Source organism: Balaenoptera borealis (assembly GCF_965194805.1).
Source record: "Balaenoptera borealis genome assembly, chromosome: X".
In the NCBI taxonomy this organism is placed as follows: Eukaryota; Metazoa; Chordata; class Mammalia; order Artiodactyla; family Balaenopteridae; genus Balaenoptera; species Balaenoptera borealis.
In genome coordinates, this window is record NC_138881.1 from 74,457,261 (window position 1) to 74,471,040 (window position 13,780).

Below are 13,780 nucleotides of genomic sequence, written 5' to 3' on the forward strand. Positions count from 1 at the left end.
TTATAATCTTGGTGTGCTCATGGGAGGAGATGAGGTCAGAGTCTTCCTACTCCACCATCTTGGCCACACCTATATGAGTCTATTTTAGAATTCTTTGAATATTTCAACATATTGAAGTTAGAAATTGAAAAATAATCTTTAACTATTAAAGATAAAATCAAACTTAAAACAGTTATAGCCAACAGTATAAATGTTTATAAATTTTGATAATAAAACTTTGTATAATGACATTTATTAACATTCCATAGAACTACAAGTGGTATGAGTAAAAAAAAAAAAATAGTAGTCAACGGCCAATAATAAATTTTCTTTATATCTTATGAATTGGCAAAATAAGATATTTAACAGGACTAATTCTGAGAGGGAGGAACAAATGGTCACTTCATATGATTTGATATTATTTGTGTGTACTGTTACCTAACTCTAATATGTTCTAGGTACTATTGAATTGTCATAATGAGAGCCATTCTTTAAAAAAAAATTGTAGGTCTAGAAATTTGTTAGTCAATTACAAATGGTGGTTTAACACAAATCTTCATTTAGCAGTCATTGATTTCTTAATGTGAATTTATTCTTATTTTATTCCTTTCTCCATAGAAGAAGTGTTTTGAAGAGGGTGAGTGGGGTAGGAAGAATGTGATAAGATAATTTTGGTACTACGTGAGGTATATTTGAATGTGGTGCAAAAATATGGTACTCTGAAGTACCATGAGCCGCTATTGAAACACTGGTTACACATGGAATAATTATGGGATTCAGAGGTTTTTGAGGTAAGGGACAGAGTCTGTTCATCCTTGTATTCCCAGCCTCTAGCACAATGCAAAGTAAACAGTGGTTGTCCCATCACTGTTTGTTGATTGAGTGACAGAATGAATGAACATGCTTAGAAAAATGTGTCAGCAATAGAAGAAGAAACTTGAAAAAAGACACAGGAAGAAATCAATGACAATTTTATCCTAATTATAAGAACACATTCAATTGAATGTTTAATATAATTTTATATATCTGATGGTATAAAACATTTTGATATAAACAATGAGTTAAAATGTAAATGAAATACTAATATCACTTTGAATAAATTTATCAATCTCACCATAGAAACTCTTTCAGAGTAACTATTTTAGATTAGTTAACTTAAATGCTACTAAGCTGCCATTGATGATATTCAACACATAATTGTGACCTGAGCTATTATTCTGACATGTGGTGATTCTGAGTCCCATGGCCTATCCTTGTGTTCCCAGTGTATGTGAGGTATATTTTGAAGCAGGAAAAGTTCTAAGAAGAGAAATAAAACATAATGTGGCTTTGCATTAAGGGGATTGGACTTCACTAGTGAGAAAACTTAGCAATGTTTTTTCTTTATTTTTTCTTAAGATGAACAAAATATACCTAAATACAAGGACTCTTTAATATAAAACATTTTAACTCCAAAGACTTACAAAAACAACTCATTCAGAATAGCTCCAGAATGGTATAAAGATATATTTGCTTTTCCTTTTATTTCTCCTGGATTGAGTAGGAAGAAAAAATGTGCATGAAACATATTTCTTGTTATCTGTCAGCATAAATAAAATTATTATTATTTTTTTTTACATTTTGATAGGGCTTTTTAACATTGTGATTCAATGGAGCTGATCTTGTCATGGCACAAATAAAAGATATGAGATGATGTGGGAAGGCAGATGAGGATGTAAGCATGTGTGTTATACAGAAAGAGCTCTGTGCTAGATATGAGTCAGGAAACTTGGGTTCCAGTACTGGATTTCTCACAAATTAATTGGCAAAAAAAAAAAAAAATCATTCATTCTCTCTGAATCTCAAGATTTTCATATCTGAAAATCAGAAATATAAATGTATTGTACCTCTCAAAAAGGGTGGTTGTGAGGAGTAATGATGATATTACCTATTAAGTACTTATAGCATGCCAGGTACCATGTTACATGTTTGACATGAATTATTTTGTTTAATCCTCATGACAACCTAATGACATAAGTATTGCTTACTATTTTATAGATGATGAAACTGAGGCTCAATGAGCTGAAAGGGCATGCCTAGAGTCATAGAGTTAAGAAAATGATGGGGCTGAGATTCTAACACAGGCCATATAGTCTAACTCCAGAGCCTAAGAAGTTCACCACTCTTATGACTGAAGAGTCCTTGACAAGAAGCTTTTCCACTTTTATGGCCCTAGGACTTTGAGCTTGCTCATGCCTGAATTAATTGTCTCTTTGCTCTAATCATTGAAATATCTTTCATCCATCAAGGCTCAGTTCAAATGTTTTTATCTTTTTTGTGCAATCATCCTATTCCTCTAAATTGGGCTCAAATCTCTCCCTCATCATCCTGTAGAATTCTGTTTGATTCATTTTTATGGTAACCATATTATGTATTTCATTACTGTGTCTATCTCCTTCACTAGACTGTAAGTACCCTGAATAAGAACCATGTCTCATTCATCTTAGCAACCTCAGTGTCCAGCAGTTTCTGAAACATCTTAGACAGTCAATAAAAGCTTCAGGAATGAATAAGGATAAAATCAAAGGAAAAATATAATATTAATGGCATAAGTCCTACTGCACTGAATGTTGCTTTTCAGTGAGTTTATCAGTTGAAGAGATTAGAAAATAACACCCCTCATTGTATCTGTTATTCTCACTATCTCTATTGCCTCAAACTCTAGGCCTTCTCAAATCCACCAACTCAATCAAAACTTATATGTTCACAGAAGAAGAACTACAATCCTGTGGCCTGTGGAAAGAAAACCACAATCACAGAAAGATAGACAAAATGAAAAGGCAGAGGACTATGTACCAGATGAAGGAACAAGATAAAACACCAGGAAAACAATTAAAAGAAGTAGAGATAGGCAACCTGGCAGAAAAATAATTCAGAATAATGGTAGTGAAGATGATCCAGGACCTCAGAAAAAGAATGGAGGCAAAGATTGAGAAGATGTAAGAAATGTTGAACAAAGACATAGAAGAATTAAAGAACAAACACCTAGAAGAGTTAAAGAACAAACGACAGAAATGAACAATACAATAACTGAAATGAAAAATACACTAGAAAGAATCAATAGGAGAATAACTGAGGCAGAAGAACAGATAAGTTACCTGGAAAACAGAATGGTAGAATTCACTGCTGCTGAACAGAATAAAGAAAAAAAAATGAAAAAATGAAGACAGCCTAAGAGACCTCTGGGGCAACATTAAACACAACAACATTCACATTACAGGGGTCCAGAAGGAGAAGAGAGAAAGGACACAAGAAAATATTTGAAGAGATTATAGTTGAAAAATTCCCTAACATGGGAAAGGAAATAACCACCCAAGTCTAGGAAACACAGAAAACCCCAGGCAGGATAAACCCAAGGAGAAAAAGCCGAGACACATAGTAATCAAATTGGTAAAAATTAAAGACAAAGAAAAATTATTAAAAGCAACAAAGGAAAAATGACAAAACATATACAAGGGAACTCCCATAAGGTTAACAGCTGATTTCTCAGCAGAAACTCTACAAGCCAGAAGGGACTGGCACTATATATTTAAAGTGATGAAAGGGAAAAACCTACAACCAAGATTACTCTACCCGACAAGGATCTCATTCAGATTCGACAGAGAAATCAAAAGTGTCACAGACAAGGAAATGCTAAGAGAATTCAGCACAACCAAACTAGCTCTACAACAAATGCTAAAGGAACTTCTCTAACTGGGGAAGGCAAAAGAAGAAAAGGACCTACAAAAACAAACCCAAAACAATTAAGAAAATGATAATATGAACATACATATTGATGATTACCTTAAATGTGAATGGATTAAATTCTCCAACCAAAAGACACAGGCTCACTGAATGGATTCAAAAACAAGACCCATATATATGCTGTCTACAATAGACCCACTTCAGACCTAGGGACACATACAGACTGAAAGTGAAGGGACAGAAAAAGATATTCCATGCAAATGGAAATCAAAAGAAAGCTAGAGTAACAATACTCATAACAGATAAAAGAGACTTTAAAATAAGGGATGTTACAAGAGACAAGGAAGGACACTACATAATGATCAAGGGATCAACCAAGAAGACAATATGACAATTATAAATATATATGTGCCCAACATAGGAGCACCTCAATACATAAGGCAAATGCTAACAGCTATAAAAGAGGAAATCAACAGTAACACAAGAGTAGTAGGGGACATTAACAGCTCACTTACACCAATGGACAGATCACCCAGACAGAAAATTAATAAGGAAACACAAGCTTTAACTGACAAAATAGACATGATAGACTTAATTGATAATTGTAGGACATTCCATACAAAAAGAGCAGAATAGACTTTCTTCTCAAGTGCACATGGAACATTCTCCAGGATAGATTACATCTTGGACCAAAAATCAAGCCTTGGTAAATTTAAGAAAATTGAAATCATACCAAGCATCTTTCCGACCACAATGCTCCAAAATTAGAAATAAAATACAGAGAAAAAAGGTAAATATACAAACCCATGGAGGCTAAACAATGCATTACTAAATAACCAAGAGATCACAGAAGAAATCAAAGAAGAAACAAAAAGAACCTAGAGACTAATGACAACAAAAATATGATGATAGAAAACCTATGGGACACAACAAAAGTAGTTCTAAGAGGAAAGTTTATAGCAATACAATCCTACCTCAAGAAACAAGAAAAATCTCAAATTAACAATCTAACCTCACACCTAAAGGAACTAGAGAAAGAAGAAAAAACAAAACCCCAAGTTAGTAGAAGGAAAGAAGTCATAAAGATCAGAGCAGCAATAAATGAAATAGAAACAAAGAAAACAATAGCAAAGATCAATAAAACTAAAAGCTGGTTATTTGAGAAGACAAGCAAAATTGATAAATCTTTAGCCAGACTCATCAAGGAAAAGAGGGAGAGGACTCAGATCAATAAAATTAGAAATAAAAAAGGAGAAGTTACAATGGACACCACAGAAATACAAAATATCATAAAAGACTACTAAAAGCAACTATATGCCAATAAACTGGAAAACCTGGAAGAAATGGACAAATTCTTAGAAAGGTATAACCTTCCAAGACTGAACCAGGAAGAAATAGAAAATATGAACAGACCAATCACAAGTAATGAAATTGAAACTCTGATTAAAAATCTTCCAAGAAACAAAATTCCAGGACCAGATGGCTTCACAGATGAATTCTATCTAACATTTGGAGAAGAGATAACATCCATCCTTCTCAAACTCTTCCAAAAAAATCGTAGGGAAAGGAACACTCCCAAATACATTCTACGAGGCCACCATAACACTGATACCAAAAGCAGACAAAGATACTACAAAAAAAGAAAATTACAGACCAATATCACTGATGAATATAGATGAAAAAATCCTCAACAAAATACTAGCAAACCAAATCCAATAGCACATTAAAAGGATCATACACCATGATCAAATGGGTTTTATCCCAGGGATGCAAGGATTCTTCAGTACATGCAAATCAAACAGTGTGATACAGCATATTAACAAATTGAAGAATAAAAACAACATGATCACCTCAATAGATGCAGAAAAAATTTTGACACAATTCAACACCCATTTATGATAAAAACTCTCCAGAAAGTGGGAATAGAGATAACCTACCTCAACATAATAAAGGCCATGTATGACCAACCCAGAGCCAACATCATTCTCAATGGTGAAAAATTAAAAGCATTTCCTCTAAGATCAGGAACAAGGCAAGGATGTCCAGTCTTGCCACTATTATTCAGCATAGTTTTGGAAATCCCAACCACAGCAATCCGAGAAGAAAAAGAAATAAAAGGAATACAAATTGGAAAAGAAGAAGTAAAACTGTCACTGTTTGCAGATGACATGACACTACACATAGATAATCCTAAAGATGCCACCGGAAAAGTACTAGAGCTAATCAATGAATTTGGTAAAGTTGCAGGACACAAAATTAATGCACAGAAATATCTTGCATGCCTATACACTAACAAGGAAAGTTCAGAAAGATAAATTAAGGAAACAATCCCATTCACCATTGTAACAAAAAGAATAAAATATCTAGGAATAAACCTACATAAGGAGGAAAAAAACCTGTACTCAGAAATCCATAAAACACTGATGAAAGAAATAAAACATGACACAAACAGATGGAGAGATATACCATATTCTTGGATTGGAAGAATCAATATTGTGAAAATGACTATACTACCCAAAGCAATCTACGTAATCAATGCAATCCCTATCAAATTACTAATGGCATTTTTTACAGAACTAGAACCAAAAATCTTAAAATTTGTATGGAGACACAAAGTCCCCAAATAGCCAAAGCAATCTTCATGGAAAAAAATCGAGCTGGAGAAATCAGCTTTAGAGAAATATTGTCTAAGACTCCTTGGTTTCCGACTATACTACACAGCTATGATAATCGGGACATAATGGTACTGGCACAAAAATAGAAATATAGATCAATGGAACAGGATAGAAAGCTCAGAGATAGACCCACACACCTATGGTCAACTAATCTATGACAAAGGAGGCAAGGATATACAGTGGAGGAAAGACAGCCTCTTCAATAAGTGGTGCTAGGAAAACTGGACAGGTACATGTAAAAGTATGAAAGTAGAACACTCCCTAACACCATACACAAAAATAAACTCAAAATGGATTATAGACCTAAATGTAAGAACAGACACGATAAAACTCTTAGAGGAAAACATAGGAAGAACACTCTTTGACATAAATCATAGCAAGATCTTTTTTGACCCACCTCCTAGAGTAATGGAAATAAAAACAAAAATAAACAAATGGGATCTAATGAAACTTAAAAGCTTTTGCACAGCAAAGGAAACTATAAGCAGGATGAAAAGACAACCCTCATAATAGGAGATAATATTTGCAAATGAATCAACAGACAAAGCATTAATCTCCAAAATATATAAACAGCTCATGAATTTCAATATTAAAGAAACAAACAATGCAATCCAAAAATGGGCAGAAGACCTATATAGACATTTCTCCAAAGAAGACATACAGATGGACAAGAGGCACATGAAAAGCTGCTCAACATCACTAATTATTAGAGAAATGCAAATCAAAACTACATTGAGTTATCACTTCACACCAGTTAGAATGGGCATCATCAGAAAATCTACAAACAACAAATGCTGGAGAGGGTGTGGAGAAAAGGGAGCCCTCTTGCACTGTAGGTGGGAATGTAAATTGGTACAGCCACTATGGAGAACAGTATGGAGGTTCCTTAAGAAACTAGAAAAAGAATTTCCATATGACTCAGCAATTCCACTACTGGGCATGTACCCAGAGAAAACCATAATTCAAAATGTCACATGTACCCCAATGTTCATGGAAGCACTATTTACAATAGCCAGGTCAGGGAAGCACCCTAAATGCCCATCTACAGATGAATGGATAAAGAAGATGTGGTACATATATACAATGGAATATCACTCAGCCATAGAAAGGAACAAAATTGGGTCATTTCTAGACACATGGATTGACATAGAGACTGTCATACAGAGTGAAGTAAGTCAGAAAGAGAAGAACAAATTTCATATATTAACACATATGTGGAATTTAGAAAAATGTTACAGATGAACCGGTTTGCAAGGCAGAAATAGAGACACAGATATAGAGAACAAACATATGGACACCAATGGGGGGAAATGGGGGAGGTGGTGGTGGGATGAACTGGGAGATTGTGATTGACATATATACACTAATATGTATAAAATAGATAACATAATAACCTGTGTATAAAATTAAATTAAATTAAATTTAAAAACTTATATGTTCTATGTCTAGTTTACTGAGGGTATTGCTGAGGATTTGCTAGCAAATCTGATAAACTAATTTAAGCAAGGTAATAATGGATTAAGTTACTATTCTCCAAAGTATTGACAATTTAAGAAGATTCTTAGGAACCTTGACACCTTAATCCTAAAAAATGAACTGCTATTAGTGGAATTTCAAAAAACCTTAGGCAGAGAGGTGATTGAGATATTTTAGGTGATTTGAATATGTAGAAGAATACTTCTTAAATTATGCTAAGATGCCACTGTCACTAACCTTTAAATCCTCCTGTGCATGCCCTCGTTGATCAAGTTATGCTTTGCTGTGGCACAGACAGATAGAGGTTTAAGACTAGGCAACCAAATTACTTGTCTTTTGTCCTTACTGGCTCTATCTATTGATCAGATACTACAACTCACAGACTATTCACTAACAGCTTACCTTGTGCTGTATTGTCATCTCCTTGCACTTTTGGCACAATAGCTGCCATTATAAACTATTCCAGAGCTAAAAAAAAAATAGCAACTATAATAATGGCAATAACTATTCTGCTGAAAATATTGTCTGTTTAAGGAATGTAAATAGCATTATTTAGGGGGAGAATAGTCAGTTTGGAAAAACATTTTAATAAACCAACTTGGTTGTAAAATTATGGCTTGTAGAACAAGGTTACAATAGACTATAAGTGAAACAAAGATGATTAACATAGCTGAATAATAATGTGAAAAAAAATTGAGTTTCCTCAGAAAAAATATAGCATAATATCTACAAGGGAAATAAATCAGTGGAAGATTCCCACTTGTAAGAATATCTGAGAAATATTAGACAACTTATTTATAATTTTCACTTTTTAAAATTTAAATTAAGTTATAACATTATATATAGCAAAATGCACAAATTCTAAATGTACAGCTCAATGAATTATAACAAACCGAACATATCCATATAATCAAAACCTAGATGAAGAAATAGAACATTACTAGTATATAAAATGTCCTTCGTGCCCCCCCAAAATGAATTTTATATAAATGAAATCATTCAGATATATACTTTTATGACTGCTTTCTTTTGTTCAACATTGTTTCTAAAATTTATCTAAGTTATTGAACATAGCAATGAAGTGTTCCTTTTCATTGCTATATAGTATTCCATTGTTTCAATATACCAATGTATTTGTTCACTCCCTGCTGATTGACATTTGGGTTGTATGTAGATTTGAAAATTGGCTACAGTATTTTTAAAGTCTTCATTTCAGGAAGCATAATTGTTTTCTCTACCACTTGAATCTGGATTGAAAATGACATTGTGTGATTTCTAAACCTAGGCCTTAATAGTGCTTGCAATTTATACTCCTGAATTCTTGGAATCCTGTGACTGCTAAGTGAAGAAGCCCCCCTGAGAGATTATTAAATTATGATCGACACATGGTTCTGTCCTCTCAATCACTCTGTTTAACAGCCAGTCAACACTTAGACCTGTGAGTGGGGCCACTTGTTATGGGCTGAATGTCTGTTTCCCCAAAATTCACATGTTGAAGCCTCAACCCCCAATATGACTGTATTTGGAGATAGGGTTTACATATAGGAAAGTAATTAAGATCCAATAGCATTAGTATCCCCTTAAGAAGAGACACCATAGAGCTTGTCCTTTCTCTCTCTCTCTTCCTCTCTCTCTCTGTCTCTCTCCCCTCCCTCTCCCTCTCTCCAAATACACCGAAGAAAGGTCATCTGAGGACACAATCAGAAAGCAGTTATCTGCAAGACTGGAAGAGAGCACTCACCAGAAACTAAAAATGCCAGAACCTTGATCTTGACTTCTAGACTGCAAGGTCTAGGACTATGAGAAAATAACTTTCTGTTGTTTAAGCCTCCCAGTCTGTGCTATTTTGTTATGGCATCCCAAGCTGACTAAGACACCATTCTAGACTTTCAAGCAGAGACTATAAACACATGATTAATCTTAGTCACTGTCCACTGATCAAGCCCAAACCAGAAAAACCACCCAGCTGACCTATAGAACTGGAAGCTAAGTAAATGATTATTGTTCTAGGATACAAAGTTTTGAGGTGATATATAATACAGAAACAGTTATTTGCAGTGTTGGCTGTCATTAATAAAACTGGTATGAACATTCTTCTACTAGCTTTTTGGAACTCATATGTACACACTCATGTTGGTTATATATTTAGGAATGGAATATTGGGTCATAGGGTATACAAATATCCACCTTTAATAGGTACTACAGAATAGTTTCCCAGAAAGATTGTATTTATTTATACCTCTGCTAGCAGTGTATATGAGTTCCAGTTGTTTCATTAGCTTAACCAACACTTGCTATTGTCATTAAAAAATAACCACCCATTGGGGTTTAGTGGTATCTCATAATAGCTTTATTTTGCATTTTTCTGAGCTGATAAATAATAAAGTTCAGCATCTTTTAGTATTTTTACTGGCCTTTTGGATATCCTATTTTTTGAAGTGGCTATTTAAGTATCTTTCAGATTTTATAATAATTCAATTTTAATTTATTTTTGTGTTATTCTAAAGTATATTTACTTTGCTTACAAACTGTAGTGAAGTCAATTACACACATAGGCTTAAATCAGTGGTATGTATGTGAGATAAAATGCAAAGAGGAGACTAAAAATTCAGTGGAAGTGAGAACTCAGAGCTAAGAGTGATGAGGAATAATGTAAGAATGCAAGTATCCTGAAAATATTAATAAGGATATTGGGTTTCCTACTATACATAAGCTGGTAGGTGAAGCCAATTTACAACTAAATCTGAAAGGAGATGATTACCCCAGCAACCTGAAAGAAAAAAGAAAAATTAGAAAACACCTTACCTATAGAAGAGCAAGAATAAGAATTACATTGGACTTCTCTTCAGAAACCATGCTAGTAGGAAGAAAGTGGAGTGAAATATTTAAAGTGTTAAAAGAATCACCAACCTAGAATTCAGTACATTGCAAAATTATTCTTCAAAACCGAAAGAGAAATAAGTATTTTCTCAGAAAAACAAAGACAGAGGAAATTTGTCACCTGTAGAGCAGTCTTGCAAGAAATGTTAAAAGAAGTTATTCAGAGAGAAAGAAAATTATACAGACCAGAAAATCTTATCTACATAAATAAAGGAAAAGCTTTAGAAGAAGTAATAAATAAAGGTAAAATAAAACCTTTTATTTCTCTTATTCTTAATTGATCTAACAGACAACAGTTTGTTCAAAATAATAGTAACAGTGTATTCAGTGATTATAGCCTTGAATAAATGAATTATATGACAGTGTTGTCACAAGGAATGAGAGGGAGGAACTGAGAATATCTGTTTAAAGGTACTCATGCTGCCTGTGTAGTAGTATAGTGTTACATACAAGTGGACTTAGATTAGTTAGAAATGTATAATTCAAATGCAAGGGCAACCACTAAAAGAAGAAAAAAAGAAGTATAACTGGCACACTAAAAGAAGAGAAAAAAATGGAATCATATAAAATGCTCAATTAAAACCACAAAAGGCAGAAAAAGAATGGAAAACAGAAAAAAAAGAAACAAAGAACAAGGGCTACAAATTAAAAAAACAGTAATGAGTATGGTAGGTATTAATCCAACTACACTGATAATCACTTTAAATGTCAATGATTCATATGAATCAATTAAAAGTGACACTGTAAGAGTCAATCAGTAAACAAGGCCCAAGCATATGCTGTCTACAAGAAACCCACTTTAAATATAAAGGCACATATAGATTAAAAGTAAAGAGATGCAAACAGTGACAGCTTTACTTCTTCTTTTCCGATTTGGATTCCTTTTATTTCTTTTTCTTCTCTGATTGCTGGGGCTAACACTTCCAAAACTATGTGGAATAATAGTGGTGAGAGTGGGCAACCTTGTCTTGTTCCTGATCTTAGTGGAAATGGTTTCAGTTTTTCACCATTGAGGACGATGTTGGTTGTGGGTTTGTCATATATGTCCTTTATTATGTTGAGGAAAGTTCCCTCTATGCCTACTTTCTGCAGGGCTTTTATCATAAAGGGGTGTTGAATTTTGTCGAAAGCTTTCTCTGCATCTATTGAGATGATCATATGGTTTTTCTCCTTCAATTTGTTAATATGATGTATCACGTTGATTGATTTGCGTATATTGAAGAATCCTTGCATTCCTGGAATAAACCTCACTTGATCATGGTGTATGATCCTTTTAATGTGCTGTTGGATTCTGTTTGCTAGTATTTTGTTGAGGATTTTTGCATCTATGTTCATCAGTGATATTGGCCTGTAGTTTTCTTTCTTTGTGACATCTTTGTCTGGTTTTGGTATCAGGGTGATGGTGACCTCCTAGAACGAGTTGGGGAGTGTGCCTCCCTCTGCAATATTTTGGAAGAGTTTGAAAAGATAGGTGTAAGCTCTTCTCTAAATGTTTGATAGAATTCGCCTGTGAAGCCATCTGGTCCTGGGCTTTTTTTTGTTGGAAGATTTGTAATCACAGTTTCAATTTCAGTGCTTGTGATTGGTCTGTTCATATTTTCTATTTCTTCCTGGTTCAGTCTCGGCAAGTTGTGCATTTCTAAGAATATGTCCATTTCTTCCAGGTTGTCCATTTTACTGGCATAGAGTTGCTTGTAGTAATCTCTCATGAGCGTTTGTATTTCTGCAGTGTCAGTTGTTACTTCTCCTTTTTCATTTCTAATTCTATTGATTTGAGTCTTCTCCCTTTTTTTCTTGATGAGTCTGGCTAATGGTTTATCAATTTTGTTTATCTTCTCAAAGAACCAGCTTTTAGTTTTATTGATCTTTGCTATCATTTCCTTCATTTCTTTTTCCTTTATTTCTGATCTTAGAGAATCCTAACAATGCTACCAGAAAAATACAAGAGCTAATCAATGAATTTGGTAAAGTGGCAGGATACAAAATTAATGTGCAGAAATCTCTTGCATTCCTATACACTAATGATGAAAAATCTGAAAGTGAAATTAAGAAAACACTCCCATTTACCATTGCAACAAAAAGAATAATATATCTAGAAATAAACCTACCTAAGGAGACAAAAGACCTGTATGCAGAAAATTATGAGACACTGATGAAAGAAATTAAAGATGATACAAATAGATGGAGAGATATACCATGTTCTTGGATTGGAAGAATCAACATTCTGAAAATGACTCTACTACCCAAAGCAATCTACAGATTCAATGCAATCCCTATCAAACTACCACTGGCATTTTTTATAGAACTAGAACAAAATATTTCACAATTTGTATGGAAACACAAAAGTCCCCGAATAGCCAAATCAATCTTGAGAACGAAAAATGGAGCTGGAGGAATCAGACTCCATGACTTTAGACAATACTACAAAGCTACAGTAATCAAGACTTTATGGTACTGGCACAAAAACAGAAATATAGATCAATGGAACAGGATAGAAAGCCCAGAGACAAACCCACGTACATATGGTCACCTTATCTTTGATAAAAGAGGCAAGACTATACAGTGGAGAAAAGACAGCCTCTTCAATAAGTGGTGCTGGGAAAATTGGACAGGTACATGTAAAAGTATGAAATTAGAACACTCCCTGAAACAATATACAAAAATAAACTCAAAATGCATTAAAGACCTAAGTGTAAGGGCAGACACTATCAAACTCTTAGAGGAAAACATAGGCAGAACACTCTATGACATACATCACAGCAAGATCGTTTTTGACCCAGCTCCTAGAGAAATGGAAATAAAAACAAAAATAAACAAATGGGACCTAATGAAACTTCACAGCTTTTGCACAGCAAAGGAAACCATAAACAAGACCAAAAGACAACCCTCAGAATGGGAGAAAATATTTGCAAATGAAGTAACTGACAAAGGATTAATCTCCAAAATTTACAAGCAACTCATGCAGCTCAAAAACAAAGAAACAGACAACCCAATCCAAAAATGGGCAGAAGACCTAAATGGACATTTCTCCAAAGAAGATATACAGA